The sequence below is a fragment of the Zalophus californianus genome, chromosome 2 (genome assembly GCF_009762305.2).
Source record: "Zalophus californianus isolate mZalCal1 chromosome 2, mZalCal1.pri.v2, whole genome shotgun sequence".
In the NCBI taxonomy this organism is placed as follows: Eukaryota; Metazoa; Chordata; class Mammalia; order Carnivora; family Otariidae; genus Zalophus; species Zalophus californianus.
The window spans coordinates 133,163,272-133,189,510 of record NC_045596.1 but is presented as its reverse complement, the minus strand read 5'-3'; the positions used below and the strand labels follow the sequence as shown (position 1 = coordinate 133,189,510).

Below are 26,239 nucleotides of genomic sequence, written 5' to 3'. Positions count from 1 at the left end.
TTTAATGTTGTGATGACTTCTTATGGATGTGTGTTGAATAACGTACCTCTGAAATCACCTTTCCTTGTTATTTTATTTCACAATATTTACTTTAAAGGTATTTTGCAGCACCTGGGTGGCTCAGTCAGTTAAGTGTCTGACTCTTATTTTAAGCTCAGGTCATGATCTCAGGGTCCTGGGGTTGAGCCCTGCATGGGGCTCTACATTCAGTGGGGAGTCTGCTTGAGATTCTCTCTCCCTCTTCCTCTGCCCCTCCCTGCACCCGCCCATGCTCGCGCTGGTGCGTTTTCTCTCTCTCTCAAATAAATAAATAAATCTTAAAAAAAAAGGTGTTTTCATTTTTCCATGTTTTGTTCCTTATGTGTTCTTGCAGAGAATATTAAATATAGAACTACCTACAATATATATTTTTTGGCATTATTAAGAACAATTTAACTGAAAACAGGGATAACATCAAAATTACTCAGTAAATCTTAGTAAGAGAAACATCTATTTGAAATTGTATGTGCTTTCTTAAAACAAACCAAAACAAATGCTGGTAAGACAATATCCTCTTTGGGGATGTAGTTGAGGAAGAGACTCTGAGACATATTGAAACACTGACACAATACTACTACTTCAATAAAAATAATAGTCTTACCATTAGGCACACAGAAAGTTTTAGCCCTGCAATGGCTTACACGGACTATCACTCAAGAGTCAAGCAGGTGTACTGCTGCTAAGATATCAAAACTATAGTAGGTCAGAGGAACTGGAGTTATCTGGGAAGGCTATCACAGGACTAAGAAGATGCATGATTTAGTGATAGCTAAGAAATTTTTTTTCGTTTAAATTACAATAAGCAAAGTGAAACAAAACCTGTATAAGCACACTGATGAGAGAATGCCTAACTTTCAGAAGTGGCAAATTATTTTAGTGAAAAGATGGCTTTATTAAAGACTATTGACAGCCCTAAACCTCTTAGATTTCATTCCAATTGAAGTAATAATTTGAAGTGCTAATCAGAGTGCATGAACTGCATTTTGCCTGCTGAGTGAACATTATCAATGTTAATTAAAGTTATTACCAGCAAATAAATGAAATTTATTGCATACGGCTCTGGTATGTTTCAGAAATCAAGTGATCTAATTTCAGTGTGGGCTGGCAAGTTGGCATTATGCACTATCTTTAAGGAATAATCTACCTTTCTAAGTCAAAAAAATTTATATGCAAAAGTAAAGCAATATCACTTTTAGCACATTACTCCCAATTCTTTTTAGTGCAGACTTGAATCACTTAAATAAAAGTAGTTTTGAAATGCTTGCTTTCAAGTGTCCTCTGATATTTTATTAAACTACATTCATTCATTTTTATACTTTTATTTCATTTATTAGTAAATGTTTTTTCTCTCAATTTTTCCTGTCTATTTAAACTTCTATGTACACCTTTTTTTGTTAGTACTTGGCACGTTCTGATCAATAATGCTTGTTCTACGGCAACTAAGATTTCAGTTTTAGTTTCATGTTAATTTCCTCAACTCTCCTGGCAAGCTCTGCCAGCATCTTGGCTAAAATTCTCAGGGCTATTTGAATATACTTATTCTGAGCTTTGATTTTTTTCTTTTTAATCAGCATCAGTGCATTCTGAAAAAAATCACGAGACACTCCGCTGCAAAGCTACTGGGTTTTCTTTGAGTTGCTTGTACTCACTGCGCTCGCGCTGGCGCTGAAACTACCTCCGGCTCAGCACCCACTCGATCAGTCTCCACTGCGCCGCTGCGGAGCCTGCACCCGCCTATTCCCCCAGCTGCTGGGACAGCCCGGCGGGCCTTTACTTCCTGCCGGGACAAATTACCTATGACTGGGCGGGAGAAGGGAGGGCTCTATCTAGCACCTATTACCCAGAGGTCGGTTGCCTCGGCGCGACCTGGCTGCCAGGCCAGCCATTATTTCCTGCGGGGACACTTAGGGACAGACCTGCGGAAGAGGCGGGGCGCTACAATAAAGGAGACCTGGAGGCCGCCCAGGGCAGCAGGTTGGGAAACACCTTCCTCCAGCTGCAACGCAGGAGTGCATGGTCTTGTGACTCACGTGACCCTGAGGAGGGGTCCTCAGACCGTGTGTCAATCAACCAGCAAACTAGAAAGGCTTCTGTGTATTTTTTTTTTTTTTTTAAAGATTTTACTTATTTATTTGACAGAGACAGAGACAAGGAGAGACAGCGAGAGCAGGAACATAAGCAGGGGGAGTGGCAGAGGAAGAAACAGGCTTCTTGCGGAGCAGGGAGCCCGATGTGGGACTCGATCCCAGGGATCATCGTGACCTGAGCTGAAGGCAGACGCTTAAGGACTGAGCCACCCAGGTGCCCAAGGCTTCTGTGTATTTGAAGAGATGCTTGTTCAGGGAGCTCCGTGCATGTCACCTTCTAAATGTCACTGAGCTCGGCAGTATTTGTACTGTTTATGGATGAATCAAAAGGCCAAGGAATTTCATACAATCATAAAAGGCTATCTAAAGCTGAACTTGTTATCACCATCAAGAGATTCATCTGAACCACTAATGTCACTAACATCTTTGTGCCATCACAAGATTTCACTTGTAATCACTAATCCTTTCTAAATGCACCCGGACCCTTTTTTCTGTGTATTTATCTAATAGGTACTGAGTACCATGTAAGAACATATGTTCTAGGCCTCTGAAACTTGAGATTTTCTGTTTTGTTTAGTTTTTAAAATACAAATACCTGGACCCCACAGCAGACCAGCTGAAATAGAATCTCTGGAAATGTGGCTTGGGAATCATTTTCTCCTCCAGGTGATTCTAATGTGTAGCCAGTCTTGAGAATCACATTCTAGATCAATAGTCAAATTTTATTGCTGGGAAGAATCACCTGGAGAATGAGTTAAAATACAGATATCCTGACATCTCGATTTAGATTTTGAGACATTGCTCTAGTCCTCCACTGTCGGGTATGTAGCCATTAACTGCCCATGGCTATTTGAATTCAAATTAGAATCAAAATTCAGTGGTTCACTTGTACTGGACACTTTTTAAGTGCTCAATAGTCAAACGTGCAGATTACAGAACATTTCTATCATTGCAGAAAGGTCTGTTGGACAGCACTGTTCTGGACTCAAGAGCCCTGGGAGTAGAGCAGTGACCTAGAGGAGTCCTACCTTCATATGGATTCCAGAATAGCAAGAGACACAGATATAAACAAATAAGTTCAGAAAAGGGGAAGTGCTGGGTTCTGTCCTAGTCTAAGAGATCAAGGAAGGCCTCTCTGAGGAAGTGACAGTTAACAGAAACAATTCAGTAGTTGGTAATGACTGTAGAGTTACAAGAGGAAGAAAGCATAGAGGACTGCCCAAAGATGAGGTGTCCTGGAAGGAAGTCCTGCCTTAAACATTACTCATATTCATAAACAACAGTGAAAGAAGCAGGGGCGCCTGGGCGGCTCAGTCGGTTAAGCAGGCGACTCTGGATTTGGGCTCAGGTTATGATCTCAGGGCTCCATGCTGCGTGTGAGGCCTGCTTGGGATTGTCTCTCTCTTTCTCTCTCTCTCCCTCTGCCCCTCCCTGCTCATGCTCTCTAAATAAATAAATAAATAAATAAATAAATAAATAAATAAATAAAATATTTTAAAAAACCCAATAGTGTAAGCAGCAGATGGGAAGGAAAAATATCATGTCATTTAAAGAATTAAGGAAGCTAAGGCTTTTCACCTAAGGGAAGAGATTAATTAAAAAATTCAGAATTCAGAAAAATTTTGAGGAAACAAGTTCCCCTTTCCTTATAAACTCTTTCTTCCCCCAAAATATAGGGCCTAAATCCAACCTAGAATTGTTTCACTTCATGATTTTAGGAGACCTCAATGATCATGTGGTTCATTCTTGCTTCAGATTCACTTTGAGAAACTGAGACTCACATTGTTGTGAATTTCCTAAAATCTTAAAGTGAGTTGGGGGCTGAGTCAGGATTGAGGACATTTATTACAGGATGTTCCAGGTCCAGTGCTTTTCACATCATGCCACAGATCCAACCCAAACATGGATGATCCTCTGCTTAAACTAAAATAAGATTCTTTTTTCAAGTTGTTTCATATGCATTCATGTCTAAACATAAAAGTCTATATGGGAAGAGTTTGGGGAGGCACTAGAAGATCCAAGTTAGCTTCATATACTAGCCATTTATCTCTGGAAAAGTCATTTAATCTCTCTAAACCTGTTTCCTTATATATATATTATTATTGACATAATAGGGTCTGTGTACTTCATCCTTTTATGTGGTCAAAAGATAAAATGTATTAAAAAATATTATTAAGATTCTGGTTTCTGCTATGGCATTTGAAGATCTTGGGAATTATCATTCCTGTCATCAGGATAAGAAGAAAGCTGAACACATTGAAAATCAGCAACTCTTCTTAGATATACCAGATAATTGAGGTCACAAGGTAAATCACCTCCCTGAAAACTGCAGAGGTAGGTGAATGCAGAGAATCATACCTTATGACCACTAGAGCCAGTAATGGGTAGAGGGCTCTTCAACAGTAATGGTGAGGACCCAGTGTCCGGGGAGCACCCATAACTTCAGGAGTTTACCTTCAGGAGTTCTGCTAGGTTCTCGCAGTAAAGATCAGAGAAAAATTTCCTCTTGCTTCTGGCAAGGGGAGGGAAAAATTTAGCCATTATGAAACATGCCCAGAGCCTCTGTTTTCTGAAATAAAGACTAGCCTTCTAGGTAAACATCTTTATCAGAGCTTTATCAGACTTGGAAGAAGAGCAATTGGGTGATTTGAGGCCCTTCTAGTTTTCCTGTCTCTCATGAGGGGGGAGAGGGGGAAAGGGTTACAAAACTTCTCTGAAGGTTACAGTCCCGGGATCCTGGCTCACTAAAAATGAAGATTTACTCATACGAGTATAGAGTGCTTCCACTTCCCAATACCTGATGACCATATTAAAAGTGTTCCAACAATAACAGTGGATTACAACTGAGAGAGCTGCAAGACACATACACTGTTTAAGGAATTTTTAGGAAAATCCAAAGACAAAACAGGAGGCAGAAGAAAGGACATTAGGGGAAATTGAAACCTATGACACCTACAGCTACGGCAAATGTTAAACACAACCTAACTTCTGGTGAGGTAAAAAGAAAATCTCACACTAAAGGCCTGCTGATAACGGTGCCTATTATTTGATACATCATCTCTGGCTTGTAAAAGAAATTACAAGGCACACTAAAAGGCAAGAAAAAACACATCTAAAGAGATAAAGCAAGCCTCAGCACCAGACTCAGATATGGTAGAGATTTTGGAATTATCAGACTTCAGATTTAAAATACCTATCATAAATATGCTAAGAGCTCTGTTGGAAAAAGTTAACATCCAAGACAAGATGTGTAATATAAGAGATGAAAACTTTAAGAATGAAAAGAAAACAAAAACACTGCAACTGGAATGAAGAATGCTTTTTTACACCAAAGAAATAGTGAGCTTGAAGATATGTCAATAGAAACTTTGCAAATGTAAATATAAAGAGCACATAGTATTGGAAAAACTCAACAGAATATCCAAAAACTGTGGAAAATTACAAAAAAAGGGTAACACAGAGGTAATAAGAATACCAGAAAGAAAAAAGAGAAAGGAAGAGAAGTATTTAAAGTAATAATGGCTGAGAATTTTCCAAAATTAATGACAGATGATACCAAATCATAGGTCCAGGGAGCTCAAATGCTAAACAGGATAAAAACAGAAAATATCTGCATGTGGGCATATCATATTCAAATTGCAGAAAATCAGACAGAGAAAAAATACTGAAAGGAGCCAGGGGGTGGAATGCTTTATCTATGGAGGAACAAGGATAAGAATTTTATCAGACTTTTCTTCAGAAACCATGCAAGCAAGAAGAGAGTATAGTGAAATATTTCATATTGAAAGAAAATCCATCAATTTAGACATCTGAATTATGTGTAATTATTCTTTTAAAAGTAAAGAGGAAATACAGACTTTCTTAGACAAAACCTGAGTGGATTTTTTTTTCTTACCAGTAGACCTGTCTTGGAAGAAACGTTAAATGAAGTTTTTCATAGAGAAGGGAACAAATATAGTTCAGAAAGTTGGATCGAGAGGAAGAAAGGAAGAAATTAGAAAAAAAAAGTAAGTGGAGGGAAAATAAGATCTTTTATTTTTCATTCTTTTTTTTATTATTATTATGTTATGTTAATCACCATACATTACATCATTAGTTTTTGATGTAGTGTTCCATGATTCATTGTTTGCACATAACACCCAGTGCTCCATGTGGAACGTGCCCTCTTTAATACCCATCACCAGGCTAACCCATCCCCCCAACCCCCTCCCCTCTAGAACCCTCAGTTTGTTTCTCAGAGTCCATCGTCTCTCATGGTTCATCTCCCCCTCTGATTTCCCCCCCTTCATTCTTCCCCTCCTGCTATCTTCTTCTTTTCCTTTTTTAACATATAATGTATTATTTGTTTCAGAGGTACAGATCTGTGATTAAACAGTCTTGCACAATTCACAGTGCTCACCATAGCACATACCCTCCCCAATGTCTATCACCCAGCCACCTCATCCCTCCCACCCCCCACCACTCTAGCAACTCTGGTTCTGAGATTAAGAATGCTTCATATCAATGAGGTCATATGATACATGTCTTTCTCTGATTGACTTATTTCGCTCAGCATAACACCCTCCAGTTCCATCCACGTCATTGCAAATGGCAAGATTTCATTCCTTTTGATGGCTGCATAATATTCCATTGTATATATATACCACATCTTCTTTGTTCATTCATCTGTTGGTGGACATCTTGGCTCTTTCCACAGTTTGGCTATTGTGGATATTGCTGCTATAAACATTGGGGTGCACGTACCCCTTCAGGTCCCTACATTTGTATCGTTGGGGTAAATACCCAGTAGTGCAATTGCTGGGTCGTAGGGTAGCTCTATTTTCAACTTTTTGAAGAACCTCCATGCTGTTTTCCAGAGTGGCTGTGCTAGCTTGCATTCCCACCAACAGTGTAGGAGGGTTCCCCATTCTCTGCATCCTTGCCAACATCTGTCGCTTCCTGACTTGTTAACTTTAGCCATTCTGACGGGTGTGAGGTTGTATCTCATTGAGGTTTTGATTTGGATTTCCCTGATGCCAAGCAACTCAACACCCAAAGAACAAATGATCCAATCAAGAAATGGGCAGAAGACATGAAGAGACATTTTTCCAAAGAAGAGATCTAAATGACCAACAGACACATGAAAAAGTGCTCAACATTGCTTGGCATCAGGGAAATTATTTTTCATTCTTAATTGATCTAATAGATTACTGCAAAAACAATAATAGCAACAACGTATTAGGTGGTTATAGCTTATATGGTTATATAGCTTATAGCATAAGTGAAATAAATGACAACAATGTCAGAAGGGACAGGAGAGAAGAATTGGGAATAGTCTACTATAAAGTACTTGCACTATCTGTGAAGAGGTATGGTGTTATTTGAAAGTGGATTTAGATTGGTTGTAAATGTATGCTGCAAACTCTAGGGCAATTGCTTAAAAAATGGTAAAAAGAAGTATAGCTGATATGCCAAGAGAGAAGAGAAAATGGAATCATAAAATGCTTAACTGAAACCAGAGAAAGTAGAAAAAAAAGGGGGGAAGACAAAGGAAACAAAGAACAGGACAATGAATAGGAAACTATATATGGTAGGTATTAATCCAACTCTATCAATACTCATTTTAAATGTGAGTGGTCTAAATACAGCAATTAAAAGATAGAGCAAATAAAATACAGAACCCAGATACATGCTCTTAACAGGAAACCCACTTTAATTATAAAGACACAGATTAAAAGGGATGGAGAAAGATATACCATGCTAACATTAATCAAAATGAAGCCTGGAATAGCTGTTTTAATTTCAGACGAAGAAGACTTCAGAACCAGGAAATTATCAGGGACAGAGAAAGGCATAACGTAATGTTAAAGGGGTTGACTCTCCAAGAAGAGAAGACAATCTTATCTATGCACATCACAGCAGAGTGTCAGAATACATGAGGCAAAAACAGTTAAACCTGCAAGAAGAAATCAACACAAATTCACTGTTGTAGTTGGAATCTGCCATACCCCTCCATTAGTAATTGACAGATCCAGTGGGCAAAAAAATCAGTAAGGATATAGTTGAACTGAATAGCACTATCATCATCCAGATGTAATATTTCATCCAACCACAGGAGACTGCACATTCTCCACAAGCTCACATAGAACACTGACCACCATAGACTATATTCTGGGCTATTTAATACATTTTGACAAGTTTAAAAGAATAAATATCATAGAAAGTATGCTCTCAGGCCACAATGAAGTAACACTAGAAATAAATAACAGAGAGATAGCTGGAAAAATCCCAAAACATTAGAATATAAACAACACACCTAAATAAGTCATGGATCAAAGAAAAGCTCTCAAAATAAAATAAAGTTCAAACTAAATGAAAATGAAAATACTATTTATGAAATTTATGAGATGAAGTGAAATCAGTGCTTAGAGGGAAACTTAGAGAATTCATACATCAGAAAAGAAAGCTTTGAAATTAATAATCTAACTGTATACAACAGGAAACTAGAAACAGAAAAACAAATTATATCCAAAATAAGGAGGAAAAAAAAAAAGGTTAGAGTAGAACTCAATAAAACTGAAGACCAGAAGTCAATAAAGAAAATCAATGAAACAAAAAGCTGGTTATTTGAAGAGACCAATAAAAATAATAAACCTCTAGCTGGGCTAATTACAAAAAGAAAAGAGAAGGCACAAATTATTATTATTACAAATAAAAAAGATGCATCACTACTGATCCCCTGGATGTTAAAAGGATAATGAATTTTATGAACAACTCTATGCCCACACATTTGATAACCTAGATGAAATAGACCAATTCCTTGAAAGACACAATCTGCCAAAACTCACTCCAGGAGAAACAGATAATCAGCCTATATCTATTAAAGAAATTGTGTCAATAATTTGTAGCCTTCTAAACAGAAAGCATCAGGTCCAGATGAGTTCACTGGTGAATCATACATTTAAGGAAGAACTTCTACTGATTATCTATGATCTCTTCTAGAAAACAGCAACAGAAAAACTTCCTAACTCATTCTGTAAAGCCAGCATTATCCTAATACTAAAATCAGATAAGGAAATTACAAAAAAGGAAAATTACAGATGAATATCTCTCATAGATGCAAAGATGCAAAAATCTTCAACAAAATATTAGCAAATATAAGCCAACAATGTATAAAAAAGAATTATATGCCATGACCAAATTGGATTTATCCCAGCTATGTAAAACTGGTTCAACAATCAGAAATCAGTTTCTGTAATCTATCATATTATGTTGAAAAGGAAAAGTTGTATGATCTTATCAATAGATGCAGCAAAAGCATTTGACAAAATCCAATACCCATTCATGATAAAAATACTCCAAAAACTAGGAAAAGAGAGGGAACTTCCTCAACTTGATAAAGAACATCTACAAAAACCTACAGCAAACATACTTAATGGTGAGAAACTAGATCTTTCCCACTAAGATCAGGAGCAAGATAAGGTGACCCCTCTCACCCACTACTTTTTAACATTATCCTGAAAGTCCTAACTAATATGATAAGACAAGAAAAAGAAATAAAATATATACAGACTGGGAAGAGAGAAATTAATCTGTCTTTGTTCAGAAATGATATGATTGTATATATAGAAAATTCCTAAGAATTGCCAAAAAGAACTCCTGGAACTAATAAGCACTTATAGAAAGGTTGCAGGATACCAGGTTAATATAGAAAAGTCAATTGTTTTCTTGTTATACCAGCAATGAACAATAAAATTTATAATTAAAAACACAATTCCATTTACATTAGCACTCACTAAAATAAAAAAAATGATATAAATCTAACAAAATACTAGCAAGATCTATATGAGGAAAAATACAAAATTCTGAGGAATGAAATGAGAGAACTAAATAAAAGAAGAGATAGCCCATGTTTATGAATAGAAGACTTAGTAATGTTAAGATGTCACTTCTTCCCAGCTTGGTCTATCGATTCAATACAATCTCAATAAAAATCCTAGCAAGTTATATTTGAATATCGACAAATTGATTCTAAGGTTTATGTGGAAAGGCAAAATACCCAGAATAACCAACACAATACTGAAGAAGAACAAAGTTGGAGAAATGACACTATCCAACTTAAAGGCTTACTAGTAAGTATTGCAGTGAAGACAATGTGATATTAGTGAAACAATAGACACAGATCAATGGAACAGAAGAGAGAGCTGAGGAAATAGATTCCCACATATATAATCATCTGTCCTTTGACAAAGGAACACAGACAATTCAGTGGAGAAAGTATTGGCTTTCAACAAATGGTGCTGGAACAATTGGACATCTATGTGCAAGACAATGCTGGATGCAGACCTTCCACTTCTCACAAAAATTAACTTAATATGGCCCATATACCTAAATGTAAAGCACAAAACTTAAACGCTTGTAGAAGATAACATAGGACAAAACCCAAGGTGAACTTGGGTTTGGTGATGAGTTTTCATAAACAACACTAAAAACACAATCAATGAAGTAAACAATTGATGAATTGGACTTATATTAAAATTAAAAAACTACTGCTCTGCAAGACATTATTAAAAAAATGAAAAGGCAACCCTCATACAGGAGAACATATTTGCAAAATACATACCTGGTAAACAACTTCCATCCAAAAATATTTAAAAGACTTAAAACTCAACAATACAACTTGAAAAGTGGAATAAAGATCTGAACAGATATCTCACCAAAGATACAAAAATGGCAAATAATCATTAGAAAAGATGCTCAAAATAATATATCATTTGGCAATTTCAAATGAAAACAGCAAATGCAAATTAAATTGCAGTTTAAAACCATTGTATATCTACTAGAATAGCTAAAATCCAAAAATCTGACAATATGACCTGATGGTAAGGCTGTGGTGCAACCAAAGCTCTCATTCCTTGTTGGTGGGAATGCAAAATGGTATGGTTCCTTTGGAAGACAGTTTAGCAGTTTCTTACAAAGCTAAACATAGTCTTAACATATTATCCAGCAATCACATTTCTAGATATTTGCCCAAATGAATTAAAACTTAGGCCTACACAAATGTTTATAGCAGCTTTATTCATAATTTCTAAAAACTAGAAAGATCCGAGATGTCTCTCTTTTTTTTTTTAAGATTTTATTTATTTATTTGACAGAGATACAGCAAGAGAGGGAACACTGGTAGGGGGAGTGGTAGAGGGAGAGGCAGGCCTCCCGCTGAGCGGGGAGCCCGATGCGGGGCTCGATCCAAGGACCCTGGGATCATGACCTGAGCGAAAGGCAGACGCTTAACAACTGAGCCACCCAGGCACCCCGAGATGTCTCTTAATAGGTGAGTGGATAAACAAACCATAGTACATCATACAATAGAATATTGTTTAAAAATAAAAAGAAATGAACCATCAAATTACAAAAAGACATGGAGGAATTTTAAATGCATATGCGCTAAGTGAAAAAAACCAATCTGAAAAAAACGACATACTGTATGAGTCCAGCTATATGATGTTCTGGGAAAGGCAAGACTATGGAGATAGAAAAAGGCCTGTGTTTGCAAAGAGTTCAAGGAGAGGAGGGTCTGGATGAGTATGTGAAGCACGGGGACTGTAAGGGCAGCAAAACTATTTTGCATGATACTGTAATGGTGGATATATGACATTTGTCCGAACCCAAAGAACTGTACAACCGAAAGACGGAGCCCTAATATAAACTATGGACTTCAGTTCATAGTAATGTATTGATACTGGCTCATCGATTGTAATGATGCAGCACATCATTAATGTGCAATGATACACGCTAATGCAGCACGTTAATAATAGGGGAAATATGAGAGGGGAGACAGGAGGTATATGGAAACTTTGCCCTATCTTCTCATTTTTTCTGTCAATCTAAAACTGTTCTAAAAAATAAAATCTATGAAAATGTTATTATTTTAAGTTTGTGATTATTTCATAGCAGTTACACTCTTTTCTCAGTCAGGTGAAGCATATCAACTACATCAAATTTAAAATATGGTGATATATATATATTTTTTATATATTATTTGTCTTTTCAACTCTTCGCTAAATATGAGAAGTCTTTACACAGTGAGACTTCTACTGTCAAGTACTATTTTATTCTTTCTGATAGAATCAAAACCAGTGTTTCCCATATGTAATCTCTGAACTTGTGTTTATCATTTTATGACCCTTTGGGGTATGTATGGATATAACAGCTTTAAAAAAATCTCAGTTATTTTCTCTTCTTCCCCTAGTTGCTAAGTGATCCTAGAGGACCCCTACAAAGTGTGTGCTCCTGCCCCCCATTTTGAGGGTCTCTATATATGATGAGAAATTATGAATTGTGTGAAGGCAAAAACAAACAAAAAACAAAAAACAACTGCTGATTCATCAGATAGTGTAATCATGTACTTTAGTGTTTAAAAGAGCTCTTCCTGGGTTCTTTGGAAAAGGAGGAATCAATTTAACACAAATAATTTTCAAGAAGAGTTTTATTATATAATGAAAACAAACAAAATTTTCCAAGAATAATTTGAAATTGGATAAAATATACTACGGTACTGAGAATTGATGACTTAATGTTGAAATAAATATTCTCATCTTTACTCATAGCATATTTGTCAGTAAAATGTTTTATAATAAAGTTTATCTTGATGAATAATAAAACTATTACCTTATGTTGACTTTTTAAAAAGGCTCACAAAAAAGTTAAAGTTTTGTTCCTTAAAAAGTTCACATTTCTGTAAGTATAGTAAACCAATGAGGGTTTTAATCTATTCTGAGTTTAAGAAAACACAATTTACTTATTTATTTTTGTTTATATTAATTTCATAATGTCTTTGAAGCAGTGTAGGATGAGAACATACAATGAAATAAGAATAAAGGATAAAAAACAAGGAACTTAAAGAAAAAAAATCAAGATGAAACAAAAGGTACAGACCCTAAGGACTCATATAATTACTGTAATTTACTTTCAATTTTGGTCTGAGTTTCGCAAGGAAAAAGGCAAAAAAAGGCAAAAAAAATGTTACGATAGTTTACCATTTAACTGCATTTTTTGTGAAACAATTATTCAAGAAAGAAAAGCCTTTTCTAGCAGTAAATTTTAGAAGCAGCTTTATAAGTCACAAAAGGTCTATGTTTGAAGCATTTTTCATGTTACTATTAATTGAGTATTCTTACAGCCTTAACATTCATATACTCATTGGACAAATCTTTGTGGCGTATGTACTATAATAAATCATGCACTGCCCTAGGCATTGGAAGTAGACAAAAATCCCTGCATCGACTCAGCTTTTGCCTTAATAAGGGAGCCCGAGAATAAGCACTATATATAGTATATTAAATAGTAATATAGGCTAGGGGAAAAAAAAAAGAGGAGAAAGGGATAATGGAGAATGTGTGTGGGTGTTAGTGTACGTAGGGAAGCTGTATTTTTGGAAGGGTAGCCAGGAAAGGCCTCATCCAGAGAGAGACATTTGAGGAAAGGCCTGAAAGAGGTGAGGGAGCGGTGAGGGAACGGGGGTGTACAGGCCCTGAGGCATATTTGAGGAATGACAAAGAGATCACTATAGCTGGGACTAAGGTGAAAGAAGGAAAGTGGTAGGATATGAAATCGGAGAGGTAATGGTGGAGAACAGGATATAAGTCTTCGAGAGGACTTTGGCTTTTTTCTCTGAGGCAAATTGGGAGCCACTGAAGTATTTTGATCACAGGAGATGTACTAGTTATCTATTGCTGCACAACAAATTATCCCCAAATGTACTGGCTTAAAGAACACCAAACATTTATTATCTCTCACAGTTTCTGTGAGTCAAGAATGCAGGAGAATGTTGGGCAGCCTCTCACTGAATCTCTCATAAAGTTGCAGTCAGATGTTGGCTGAGGTTCCAGTCATCTGAAGATGTGGTTCTAGAGGCTCTACCTCCAGGTTGCCTTACTCACATGACTGTCAAGCTGGGTCTAGCTGGTGGTGGAAGACTTCAGTTCCTCTTCACATATGGGCTTACCCAAGGGACTGCTTGAATGTTCTCATGACAAGGTACAGCTTTCCCAGGGTGAAAAATTCAAAAAGGTGGAAGTGTCGTTGTCCTCTATGACATAGCTTCTGAAGTCACACACCATTGCTTCTGCAGTATTCTATAGGTCACACGGTTCATCCCTGATTCAGTGAGAGAAGAGACTACATAATGGCATGGATACCAGGAGTGGAGATCCCTGGGGACTGACCTGGATGATGACGACCAGGGAAAAAAAGAAGAGAGGTACTGGAACAATGCCCTTGCATGGGCATGAGCAGATGGGATCTAGCATGCGAACAGGGGATAGCCCTTGTGAGATGCACAGAGAGGTCATCCATAGTAACAGTATCCAGGTGGAATCCAGGGAGGGTGGGAGGAAGTGGTGGGAGTCGGAGCATGTTCTCTTCCATTTTGTTTTGTTTTATTTCGTTTTTGTTTTTTTCTGCTTTTCAGTGAGATAGAAAACAACGTCGGAGGTCAAGAATGAGGACTGGGAAGGAGGTTTTTGGAGGTTCATATTTCAAATTTTTCAGTATCTCTCAAGTGATGCAGTGGTCACGTCATATTACTTGCTTCATCATATAAATGGGGAGAAAAACCCCCTCTTGGTGACCATTGTTGTATTCTAAGAGGCACAGCCTGAGTTTTAGCAAAGTGAAAGGAAACCAAGTCTGTTTATTTTGTTTTGTTTTAATTTTAAAGACTGATTTTTTTTTCTCTTTGGTCTTAAGAATTTTTTATGTTCATCACATGGAAAGTTTTAACTATAAACATCCTTTGATTTGCAATCAGATCACTTTTTTACTTCTGCTTATGAAATAGGATAAAATACAGATAATTTAGTGTGCTTAAAGGAGACTCTAAAATATAAGACATGGTCTTTTCCTGGCCCAATCAGCCTGAGACCCTGTGGGACAAACCTGTAGACTAAATAAGTCAGGTTTACTGACTCATTGTGATGTGGGGGACTGCACATCAAAGGAATTGTGGAGTGTTTCAGGAAAGGAAGGAAAAGAGTTAAGAGTGGAGTTTAGGTGCAGTAGAATTTTGATGGGCTCAAAGCAAAGTACTGCTGTATGTAAAGAGGCCAACATCAGTCCTGAACTGTGAAATGGACCTTTCTTGGAAACAGTGTTAAAATAGATGTCAAATCCCTGCATCGCTGGTTCTATAAGGACCTCAGAGGATGTCTCTTCTCATTATGATATCTTCTGGATCTTGGAGCATTCTGTTCATGCTATCTTTCAGGAAAGCTGCTTCTGTCTTCTGTGCCTCATCTCTTACAAGTAATCCTTGTCAAATGTTATGTGCAGAGACCCCCTATTGAAATCATTTCCAACAAAAGTGTTTCTGATAATCTATGATTATAGAGAAGAAGATTTCTCAGTAAGAAATCAGTAGGCACTCCAAGAATTGGACTTTTATGGTACTTTACGGCTGCAGCATGTATTTGGGAGAAATATTGTTTTCTGATAGAGTTGTGCTTGGCTTTATCTCCAGTTCCAACTGTGGACTGATGAGTGGTAGAGAAGATGTTTGCTTTATTTTATTTTCTTAGTTGATATTGTTATAATTTCCTAGAACTGAAAATACTGATGCACAAGTCGTGGCCTCTTCCTGGGTAATCTTGGTCAAGACTCTTAGTCTGTACTTAGTAAGGAGGTTGGAAAAAATCCTCACCAGTCTTTGTATATAAAATTAGACCACTTTTAATTTTTGATACCCAAATTACAATGCCTCCCACACTATGTTTACAAGACCTCAGCATCCAAGTGTCTTGCCAGTTTTGTCTGCCGATCTCCAAATGGAGCCTCCCAGATGTTCACATTCCCAGTGTGACATCTTCATATTCCTCCTTTCTTATTCCAGCTTCCCCAGGCTAACAGTCACTACCATCCAAGTAGTCTAAAAAAGATCTCCTGTTGCTGTGACTGATGAGTATGTGGCACCATAGCCATGTTCTATGTACCAAGCTCTAATGTACCAAGCGAACAGAGCATCGTTGGTTCTATAAGGACCTCAGAGGATGTCTCTTCTCACTGTGATATCTTCTGGATCTTGGAGCATTCTGTTCATGCTATCTTTCAGGAAAGCTCCTTCTGTCTTCTGTGCCTCATCTCTTACAAGTAATCCTCAACACTTATAATAAACAAACAAAAAGAAAACAAAGACAAAATCAAAGAAACTAAGTCAACCACTAATAATAATAATAATGATAATAATACTAATAAAAGAAATGAAATCCATAGTCTCACAGATCTAGCTCTGATTCTACCTTACACCATGACTGATAGAACTACAACCCTTGACTTTAGCCTACAGGTCATCATAATTTTTCAAGAACAAAGGACTTGCCTAAAATTTGTATCCAGGGCTCACCTGTTGATTTTCTAAAAACAAGGGAACAGTTTATCTAGGTAATTTAAAGTCTACATCTTTAGAAGACCAACAAATTATTATAGTGCCACATTCAATTAAAAGGTTTTACTTAGTTTTATTCACCAGAAACATAAAATCTCTTGAGCCCAATATTAGCCAGGATATCCTTTTGCATAAATAATATTTAACATGCTCTCCAATGAACATATATGGCCTCTCATATCTTGCTGGTTGGCATGACCATGTGATTTTTCTCAGTAATGTTTCACAGGGTGGAAGTCAACATAGTACTTATGGCAGAATGACAAAGGAGAAGGATCACTGGGGGTGTGGATGAGAGTCACAGAAAAGAAAGAAAAAACCTGCATGATCTCATTTATATATAGAATCTAAAAAAAAAATCAAACTCAGGGAAGCACAGTGTAGAATGGTGGTTGCCAGGACCTGGAGGGTAAGGAAAATGGGGGAATGTTGGTCAAAGGGTACAAATTTTCAATTATAAGATGAATAAGTTCTGGTGATGTAAGGTATGGTGTGGTGACTAGTTAATAGTACTGTATTGTAAATTTGAAATTTGCTACAGAGCCTTTAAGCATTCTCACCACACAAAAAGGTAACTGTATGTATGGTGATGGATATGTTAATTAGCTTGATTGTGGTAATCATTTCACAATGTGTATGTATATCAAATCACGTTGTAACCTTAAATATATACGATTTTTATTTGTCAATGATACTTCAATAAACTTGGAAAAAAACATAATAAAAAGAACCCATGAAGGTGAAAAACTTAACACAGACAACAAATCCAATATGACTATAAAATGTAGTTCCTTTAGTTTTGTCTTTACTAGATTTGATTTTTCTCTCCCCTGCTGGTAAGAAGGAAAAACATTAATTTAAAGCTTAGTCTGATCTGTTCATTTAAACAGAAGCTTTATCTAATACTCAGTCTCTCTTAGCAAAATAAAAGCCATACAAATAGTGCTCAGTTTATCAAATAACTTCCCCAAACCCGATTTTCTCTCTCTCATGGTGTCTCTGTGGATGGGGGAAGTGTGTGGCTTATGGGACATCATGAACATGGAAAAGTCAGAGTCCTGAGATGTTACATCTTAGGCATCCTCTGGTTTCCAGAACTGTGTTCCGTCCAATTTCAGTCTTTTCTGCTGGCATCCATGGCTAAAATGTAACTTTTGTTTTTTGCTTCCATCACTTAATGGAAACTGTCAAAATCACCGGTGGCAGCCACATGGCTAAATCCAATTACTTCCCTGTCATTATTTATGTGACCCGTCAGCAGGATCTGTCACAGCGGATTTTCCCCTTCTTTTTGATGTTTTTCATTGATGTGGCTTCCAGAACACCACATTCTCCCAGTTTTTCTCCTATCCTCCGAAGGCTCCTTCATCAATCTGGTTTCTCATTTCATCCCTGACCTCTTAAAATTGGAGTGCCCAGATTGCTCTTCTGAAATCCAGTCACATTTTGAATAGCTTACCTGACATCCCCACTTAAATGTCTGAGAGAAAACGGTAACTTACCCCAACTCTGCCCTCCTCATGATCTTCCCTTTCTTGGTCAATGACAATTTCATTATTCCAGTTGTTCAGACCAAAAATCTTGGGGTCTTAAGGCTCTGCTAGTCCATGACCATGTCGCTTGGTCTCTTGCCCAAGAGGGGAGAAACATAGATCAGGATTTTTTGTTCCTAAGGTCCTGCCTTTGTGATTCCCAACTTTTTCTCTTCTCTTACATCACAATGCCACTCGACTATAGCACATAACCATATTAAATTGTGCATGCTTGTTTTGAACATTGGAGTTCGAGGGAATCTTGGGGTATATTTATATATAGGTTACAGTTTAAATTTGTAGTTTATAGTCCAAAGTGATCTGTTTCATCAGAATCTATGATATCCAGACATTGTCCCTGATAGACCTGACTGATAATTTTAACAGGTCACATTTCCCTGGCCTCCTTTTGGCCCTGCACTGGGCCTCAAATTCAACGTGTTTAAAACATCATCCTTCCAGTAAGGGACGCTGATAGCTATGTTTGCCCTTCTTCTGAGAATAGTACTTCGATTCTTCTTGGGATTGTTCCTGTGCTTCTTCCTCGAGCTTCCCTGCCTATTGCTATTTTCTTACAAGAATCTGCCCCACTGGCCTCATTTGATTGGTTCAGGGATGTCAGCCTGGCCCCTGCTAAGCCAATCACAGTATTTCAAAACCCTAGTTACAATTGATTGATCTATTATTCTATGACCCTAGGTGGGTCAATTGGAATCCTTTCTTAGAATTTTTGCACTTGGAAGCACAGAGAGTAAAAGGCAGTCTTACCCTCTGCCTTTTACTCTCTGTGCTTCCAAGTTCAAAGATAGGGATAAAACCTAGTTTAAAAATAAAGATAGAACCAAGTTCAAAAATAGAGATACAACCTATGAAAAGTAGAACTAGGGATCTGTTGTGGCCACATTTCCAACTATGTAAAAGAAAGTGGTCTGCAGTGAGAGAGAATAAAACCGATGTCCAGAGAGAGGCAGGTGAAAGGTGGAGGACTAGTGATATTTCAGTCCCTGGAGGTAGTTTTTCTGAGGCTCAGTTGTATCTCTAGCCTCTTGGAGGTCTTAATGGAGAATCTTATACTTTGTATTACAGAGACCCATTGCTAACTAGCTTAGGGGAGAAAAAAGGAATTTGTTTTCTTATATAGTTGGGAAGGAGATTAAAGTAGCTAACACGATCAGTGAATTAAGTGCACTAACCAGGCCTCTATTTATGCCTGGACTGACACTTCAGAACTGCTGGATCTCTTTTTATCCATCTCTTGTCTCTGCTTGCCTCAGCGTTTGAGTTGGTTTCAATTGAACTTCATGCAATTAGGCTTTTTCTAGGTTGCTGAGGAAGAGAGCTGCAAGCTGCTTCAGTCTTTCATCCTTCCTAAACGGTGACCCCCAAAGACAAAAGCTCTAGGGGAAAGTCTCTGCTAGTTTTATAGATTTTATTTATTTATTTGACAGAGAGACAGACAGCGAGAGAGGGAACACAAACAGTGGGAGTGGGAGAGGGAGAAGCGGGCTTCCCGCAGAGCATGGAGCCCGATGCAGGGCTCGATCCCAGGACCCTGAGATCACGACACGAGCCGAAGGCAGTCGCTTAACCAACTGGGCCACCCAGGCGCCCCAAGTCTCTGCTAGTTTTAATGAAAAGTCTCATGAGGGCCTTTGATTGGCTCAGCTCCTGTCTTGTGACCACCTCTGAGCTAATCACTCTGGTCAAAAGCATGAGGTCCTCTGATTGCTACGTCCCTGTGCGTGAGTAGGTCAGACACAGCTGTACTCAAAACATGAGAACGCTGGGGCACCTGGGTGGCTCAGTCGTTCAGCGTTTGCCTTCGGCTCAGGTCATGATCCCAGGGTCCTGGGATCGAGTCCCGCGTCGGGCTCCCTGCTCGGCGGGAAGCCTGCTTCTCCCTCTCCCACTCCCCTTGCTTGTGTTGTCTCTCTCTCTCTGTCAAATAAATAAATAAAATCTTTAAAACAACAACATGAGAACCCTTATTAGACGGGGTATTAAAATATGTTCTAAGAAGACAACACCATAGCTATTACAGTTCAGTACGCTATTGTTGGTTTAATCCTTTCTTAGATTCCGGTGCAGCAAGAAAAACCATTTTTTCCCCCTAAGCGAATTGAGTTATTTTCTCTCATTTGCAATCAAGAGTCCTGATGAATATACACTTCCTCATTTCTTTTTTTCTTCTTGGGTGCCTATACCCCTGAATGAAAGTGTTTGCTGAGTCACCCTTGTTGGACATGTGGCGATCCTCTTCAATTTCTGCCTATTCCTACTTCTCCATACCCAATGAAACATCCAATGTGAGTTCTAACTCTAAAATATTTCTAAAACCAACCTCACTCTCCCATCCCTATTGTCACAGCCGCTGTTCATGCCTTTATCATAATCTGCTTAATTTGCTCCCTTAATTAGTTTTTTTACTTTCAGTCTTGTTTTTTTTGCAATTATCCTCCACTCTATTGTGCAAGTAGAATGGTGGTGTCATTTCCCTGAATAAAATTCTCTCTTGGCACTCACCGCCGAGAAGCCGAAAACTTCTTGGTGATGTGTACAGGAGTTTTTGTGTAGTTTTGCTAAGGATGCCTTATATGTCCCTTGGTGTTCGGGTCTCAGCATCGGTTCTTACTTGTGGGTCACATTTACTTGGCTGCCATATTATCTTTGTCCCACTCGTTTCAGGTATTGCTGTCCTGGCCCTAAACTCTAGTCCCATAATTAGGTGTTTTTTATTTGGTCTTGGGATGCCTTGATAACCTGATTCCTCCTGCTTTTATTGTTTACCAGGTTCTCAAACCCAGTATTATATATAAATCACTTAATGGAGCTTTTAAGAAGCTGCGTATATTAAGAAGGTCCTTACCAAACCCAGAGACATTGCATCAGAAATATTTTTAAAATGCCTTTTGGAGATTCAGAATCAGATGGTTTGGAGAAGCACTGATTTGACAAACACTATGCTTGAGTCTCTTTTGCTACTGCCTGCTATTGAAGTTTTTTTTATTCCTCTTTTCTACATTGACTGAATTCCTCTACTTACTCCTGAGACTTCTGATTGGCTGAATCCTACATCCTAATCATCTCTGCTCTGGACCTTTGTGCCATCAACCAGGAATCAGCTATGTCAACCACTGACTTCTCCTATAGTTATGTAGCCCCTTCATTATTCCACATTCTTGGATTTATTCTGTCTATTCTTGTTTTATCAACTATACTTCAACTTCTAGTTCAAATGTAAATTACTTTTCCCAGCTACTTTGGCTATGTCTCCAATCATAAATTCTCCTTCTCATTTGAGAGCCCTGAATTACCATTGCTAGATATTCACTAGCACTTTAAAATAATTATAAACGTTTCAATTAGTGGTGTGTTATAGCTGAGAGCAAATTGTGTACATCTCTTCCAAATTTCACATTCAATAAAACTGTGTTTTTTGAAATTGGCTATGGTGAGAATATTTGCATCACAGAAATCAACAAACGCTCAGAAAATGCTACTTTCTTTTTCCCCCTGAAGGACTGGTAAATGTTACTAGCATACCACCATTTCCAGTGGAAGCCCAAGCTGTGGGAGTCCTGGTGCCAACCTAGAGTACCTGGTAGGTAAAAAATATATACTATGAACTAATAGCAGCTGAAGGCAAAGGTGGACTGAGCCTGGACAGTTAGTGGTCTCTAGACCTTAAAAAGTAGAAAAGTAAGCTTCTAACGTTGTTCCAAAACCATTCTACTCCCACACTGATCCATCTCAGTTAATGGCAACAACATTCACCAGGACCTTGCACAAGTTATTTAAGCCATCTGTGTAGCAAATTCCTCATCTATAAAATGGGAATGCTAATAACATCTATCTCATAAGGTTATGAGGTTTAAGTGAGTTGTGATTGGCAAAGGGCTTAGGATAATGCCTGGCACAATCATGATTTCCTGAAATAGTATATAAGTGTTTAAATAATTGTTCAGAACAAAGCCCATAGAATCAGCCTTGCCTCTGTTCTCTCTCTCATACCCTACATTTAAACTGTCAGGAAATTCTTTCAACTTGACTACATATATTTGGATCTGACCTCACCTTATCACCTCTACTGTGACTGATGTGGGAAACAAAGGCAAAAGAAAAATTAAATTTCTTTACCACTTATAGCCCATTGACAAGTCCTTGAAATGGGCAGAGTGACAGTCCTCTAGCAACTCAGCTGCCTCCATGTTACTACTTTGCTAAGGGCAAGAGGCAATCTTAGGCCAACCTCCAGGATCCTGTAAGTCTACTTTAACATATAAAAATTCCTCTGGAAACATCCTTTACCTCTACCCCCCAAGATACATGTTGGCAATCATCTTCCAAGCCTATGGCCCACCGATACACATCTGAAGAGTCTCATGACTGAATTTTTACTAAACAGTAATAAATTACCTTTTCCTAACAATAGCTAGGTCCCTCAGAATCCTGGAAACCTTGTTTTCAAACCACCTGGGAGGCTTATGCTATCCCTAACCCCCTCCCAACTTGAAAGTATATAATGGGCCACTCCTCCTGATCCCGGGGCAACCTTTTCTGCCCATGAGTCCTGTCCCCATGCTTTAATAAAACCTTTTTTTTACACCAAAGACACTTCAAGAATTCTTTCTTGGCCATTGGCTTCGAACCCTAACATCTTTTCTACATCATGGCACCTTGGATGAAGCCTCCATCATCTTAATCTGAATTCTTTTGTTTGACCTACGGATGGTTTTCTGGCTTTCACTCTTGTGCCCCCACCAACCCCCCAGACTGTTCCTAAAATAACAACCAGAGTGATTCTTTCCCATCATTTTTAGACCGTGTCCATTCCTTAGCTGAAAACTTTCTAATGGCTCCGCATTTCTTTAGGAGTAAAAGCCAAAGTCTTTACAATGGCCCACAAGGCCTTGTCCCTACTCTAAGCTGTCCTCTGACATCTCCTTCTGTGATATTCCCTCACATAATCCAGTCTAGCCCTCCTAGCCATTCTATAATGGACTAAGAGAAGGGAGTGGAGGAGGATTGTGAAAACAAGAATGGGTGAGAAAGAAAGAGTGGACATAGTGGACGAAGTGGGGGCAGGTGTGGAGGGTTGTGTTGAAGTTGTACAGAGCGAAAAACAAAGAGGTAGAATAGTAGTTACCTACCAGGTACTCTAGGTTGGCACCAGGACTCCCACAGCTTGGGCTTCCACTGGCAATGGGGGTATGCTAGTAACATTTACCAGTCCTTCAGGGGAAAAAAGAAAGTAGCATTTTCTGAGGAGTCAGGAATTTTGTCCAAAGCAAATCAAGTAAGAACAAGATCTGTACCCAGCCACCTGGAAATGGGCCTAGTATGAAGGAGCCAAGAAAACAGCCCCAACTAATACCCTGCAGAGAACTTGGCAAACTTGAATGCCCCTGAGTCCTAGGCAGAAATGGGCCAAGTGTGGGCTAGCTTTGTTGTGGAAGTATTCAGTGTGAGAAAGCCTATGCATGCCTTGACAAAAAAATATTTGAAAACCTGGTGGTATGTAGAGCACACTCCACTAATAATATTGACCTACTTCTCTCCCAGAAAAATGATGGGAACTGAATGTTCCTTGGGAGTATCTGGGAGGGGGCTAGGATGAGGGCAAGGGTTAACACGGCAAAGAACAAAACTGTGCTGAACAGGGCACTTGGGAGAATCAGGCTTGATCTTGCTCATGGATAGGCTTCCTTTTTTTGCTGAGATGGAGAAGGCATAGTCCAAGAGCAGACGATACTGAGTGTCGTCTTTAAAATATCATCTTGGTAGGGCCAGGACTGCAAACCAATGAAGCAGCTAGTGAAAAACAAAACAAATCTTTTGCTTCTCAGCTTAAAAACATGGCACTAAGAAAAAGATCCCATGAAGGAATCTATTGGAATCCTATGACAGAATCAGGGTGGATCCTGACTGTTGTCTTACAGCCCAGCCTCATCCCTTGGCTCTGGTTTCTGGTGCTGATTTCAGTCTATAGGCCCCGTTCCAGCTGGTGTGTTGTACTTTTTTGCTTTGTTTCTCATCCATGTGCTCATTGTTATCTCTTTGTTTCTAAGATTCAATACCCCTTATGATTAATAGGCTGTGCCTTGTCTACTCACTACCCACTTTGCTTAGGTCTCTATGCTTTAGGTACCATTGATACCATTGGATCCAGGATTTTAATCTTTCTCTTGCTTCCCTGCTGTCACCTGCATCTTCCCCATCTTAGCTTCCGTTCCATGTCCTTGGGTTAGCCCAGGTTACCCTCAGATATATAGCCATAGAGATAGACTCTGTAAACATCTCATGGCAGGATGGAAAATTCCATGACACATATGTCCACCAAATAAAAGATTCTGGAGTGCCAACAGGGTCAAAGCTTGGTTTTACACTATGAAAATCGGTTCCAGCTGAGAGTTTAGGACCTGGTGATGAGCCATTTCGGCTCATATGCAGTCGGTGCTATTGGTTCCCCACCTAGCTTCCCACATAGCCAATGTATCCTTCTCCCAGGTGCTGAGAGTACTGAAGCCAAGACTTAGATCTACAACTTTTTCAGAGAATTGCCCTTGGCTGATGGGAGCTGCCTCAGCCAGAGATAGTTGGGAAGTTACTCCTCTCTTCCTCTATCAGTCTACCTGGATTTGATTCCAAACCTCACTTTTTGTGTAGGATGGAGGTGGGGAGGAAGCATCCCACATAATCATTATCCATGGTTCTCCGAGAAAGGTTATGTGTCTGTGACTTTGTGCTGAATGAGTGGTGCCAATTAAAGTAATACTTCCTCCCATCTTGAAATAAAATTTACCTTGTGGCTTGGAATTTTTTTGTCAATTCAAGCATGAAAATCTTTCTTCAGCTCTGATTAGGGGATTATTTCCAGATGAGAGCTCTGATACATCTCTTAGACAAGCTGTCAAGCCCATACTTCAATGAGTATGCCTTACCCCAGTAATGACTTGCATCTTTTGAGGTATTATATCTCCAGACTTATAAAATACAGGTAGGAGATAGTATGTTAGTCCCCCACATCAAATTGAATTGATGTGAGGCTCTAGAGAGAGGTATTGGATTCTGTTTCCATGGCAATTGCTTCACTGCTCAAGGGGAAAACAGGAGAGGAATTGAAGTCTGTGTTAATAGCAACTCTAAAAATAATCGGTAATGTGTTGAAACAAAGTGAAACACCCAGAAAGCAATAGGTAAAAATTATAACCATGCAGGGTGGGATTGAACAATATGGTGTTGTGCAAATATTATTACAACTATAATATGTTTTAAGAATTGCGAGATGGTTGATGACAAATACATTTCTGAGAAGAATCAGTTATTTTACTTGTTCATTCATTCAGGTGACTAGTGAATACTGATTATATATGCCAGCTCTGAGGTAGGGCCTGAAGATGCAGAGATATGTCAGTACTGTCTCTATCTTCCAGGTTGTCATGGTTTTACAGAGACAATAGGAAAAAAAAAAAAACTACCACAGTTATAATGGATGTTTTGCGTGTCTACCTAACGCCATTTTGTTTTCTGTTGTGTAGCAGCCAGGAGATTAAGGATTTGTGTGGGATGGACATCACACCCAGCTCCAGGGGCAATTCAGAATCATTTACAACAGTTATTATTTCAGCAATAAACATATAACCAAAGTGTAAACTTATATGCCATTCTTTTATCTATAGTGATTGTCTTCTGCATAGAGCCGAGAAATCTTGTTTGATGGCAGTGAGATGCTTGTAATCTTTTTTTTTAAAGATTTTATTTATTTATTTTACAAAGATACAGAGCGAACACAAGTAGGCAGAGCAGCAGGCAAAGGGAGAGGGAGAAGCAGGCTCCCCAGTGAGCAGGGAGCCCGATGAAGGGCTCGATCCCAGAACCCTGGGACCATGACCTGAGCTGAAGGCAGACACTTAACTGGCAGAGCTACCCAGGTGCCCCACTTGTAATCTTTTTTATCAAGATGTGAAAGAGGGATCATGCAGAGTCTGCTGCATCAGGAAGCCACCTTGTGATCAAGAGGAAAGCCAGCCAAGGATACAGCCAAAAGGACAACAGGGAAACTCAGCCAGATATGACTAAACTGCAATGAAGCCTACTCTTCCTCTGGATGTTTGAGTGAAACCGGCCAATAACATTTCTTTTTGTGGAAACTTGAGTATGGTTTC

At 38.6% G+C, this 26,239-nt stretch overlaps 1 protein-coding gene across 9 annotated transcripts in view; it reads right to left on the bottom strand.

The window, feature by feature from the left end:
• TMEM144 (transmembrane protein 144) overlaps window positions 1–26,239 on the bottom strand; it is a 106,988-nt gene that overhangs the window by 65,738 nt on the left and 15,011 nt on the right. For 5 of the 9 annotated variants that reach the window (XR_003520778.1, XR_003520779.1, XM_027598848.1 and 2 more), the window contains exons 1-2: window positions 18,045–18,199; window positions 14,045–16,260 (exon numbers count right to left, since the gene is read on the bottom strand). The gene's annotated coding sequence lies outside the window, so the exon portion shown is untranslated. Of the gene's footprint in view, window positions 1–1,688; window positions 1,914–14,044; window positions 16,261–18,044; window positions 18,200–23,224; window positions 23,307–26,239 lie in introns of those variants that run through there. The other 4 variants (XM_027598844.1, XM_027598845.1, XM_027598847.1 and 1 more) reach the window with 4 other exon arrangements.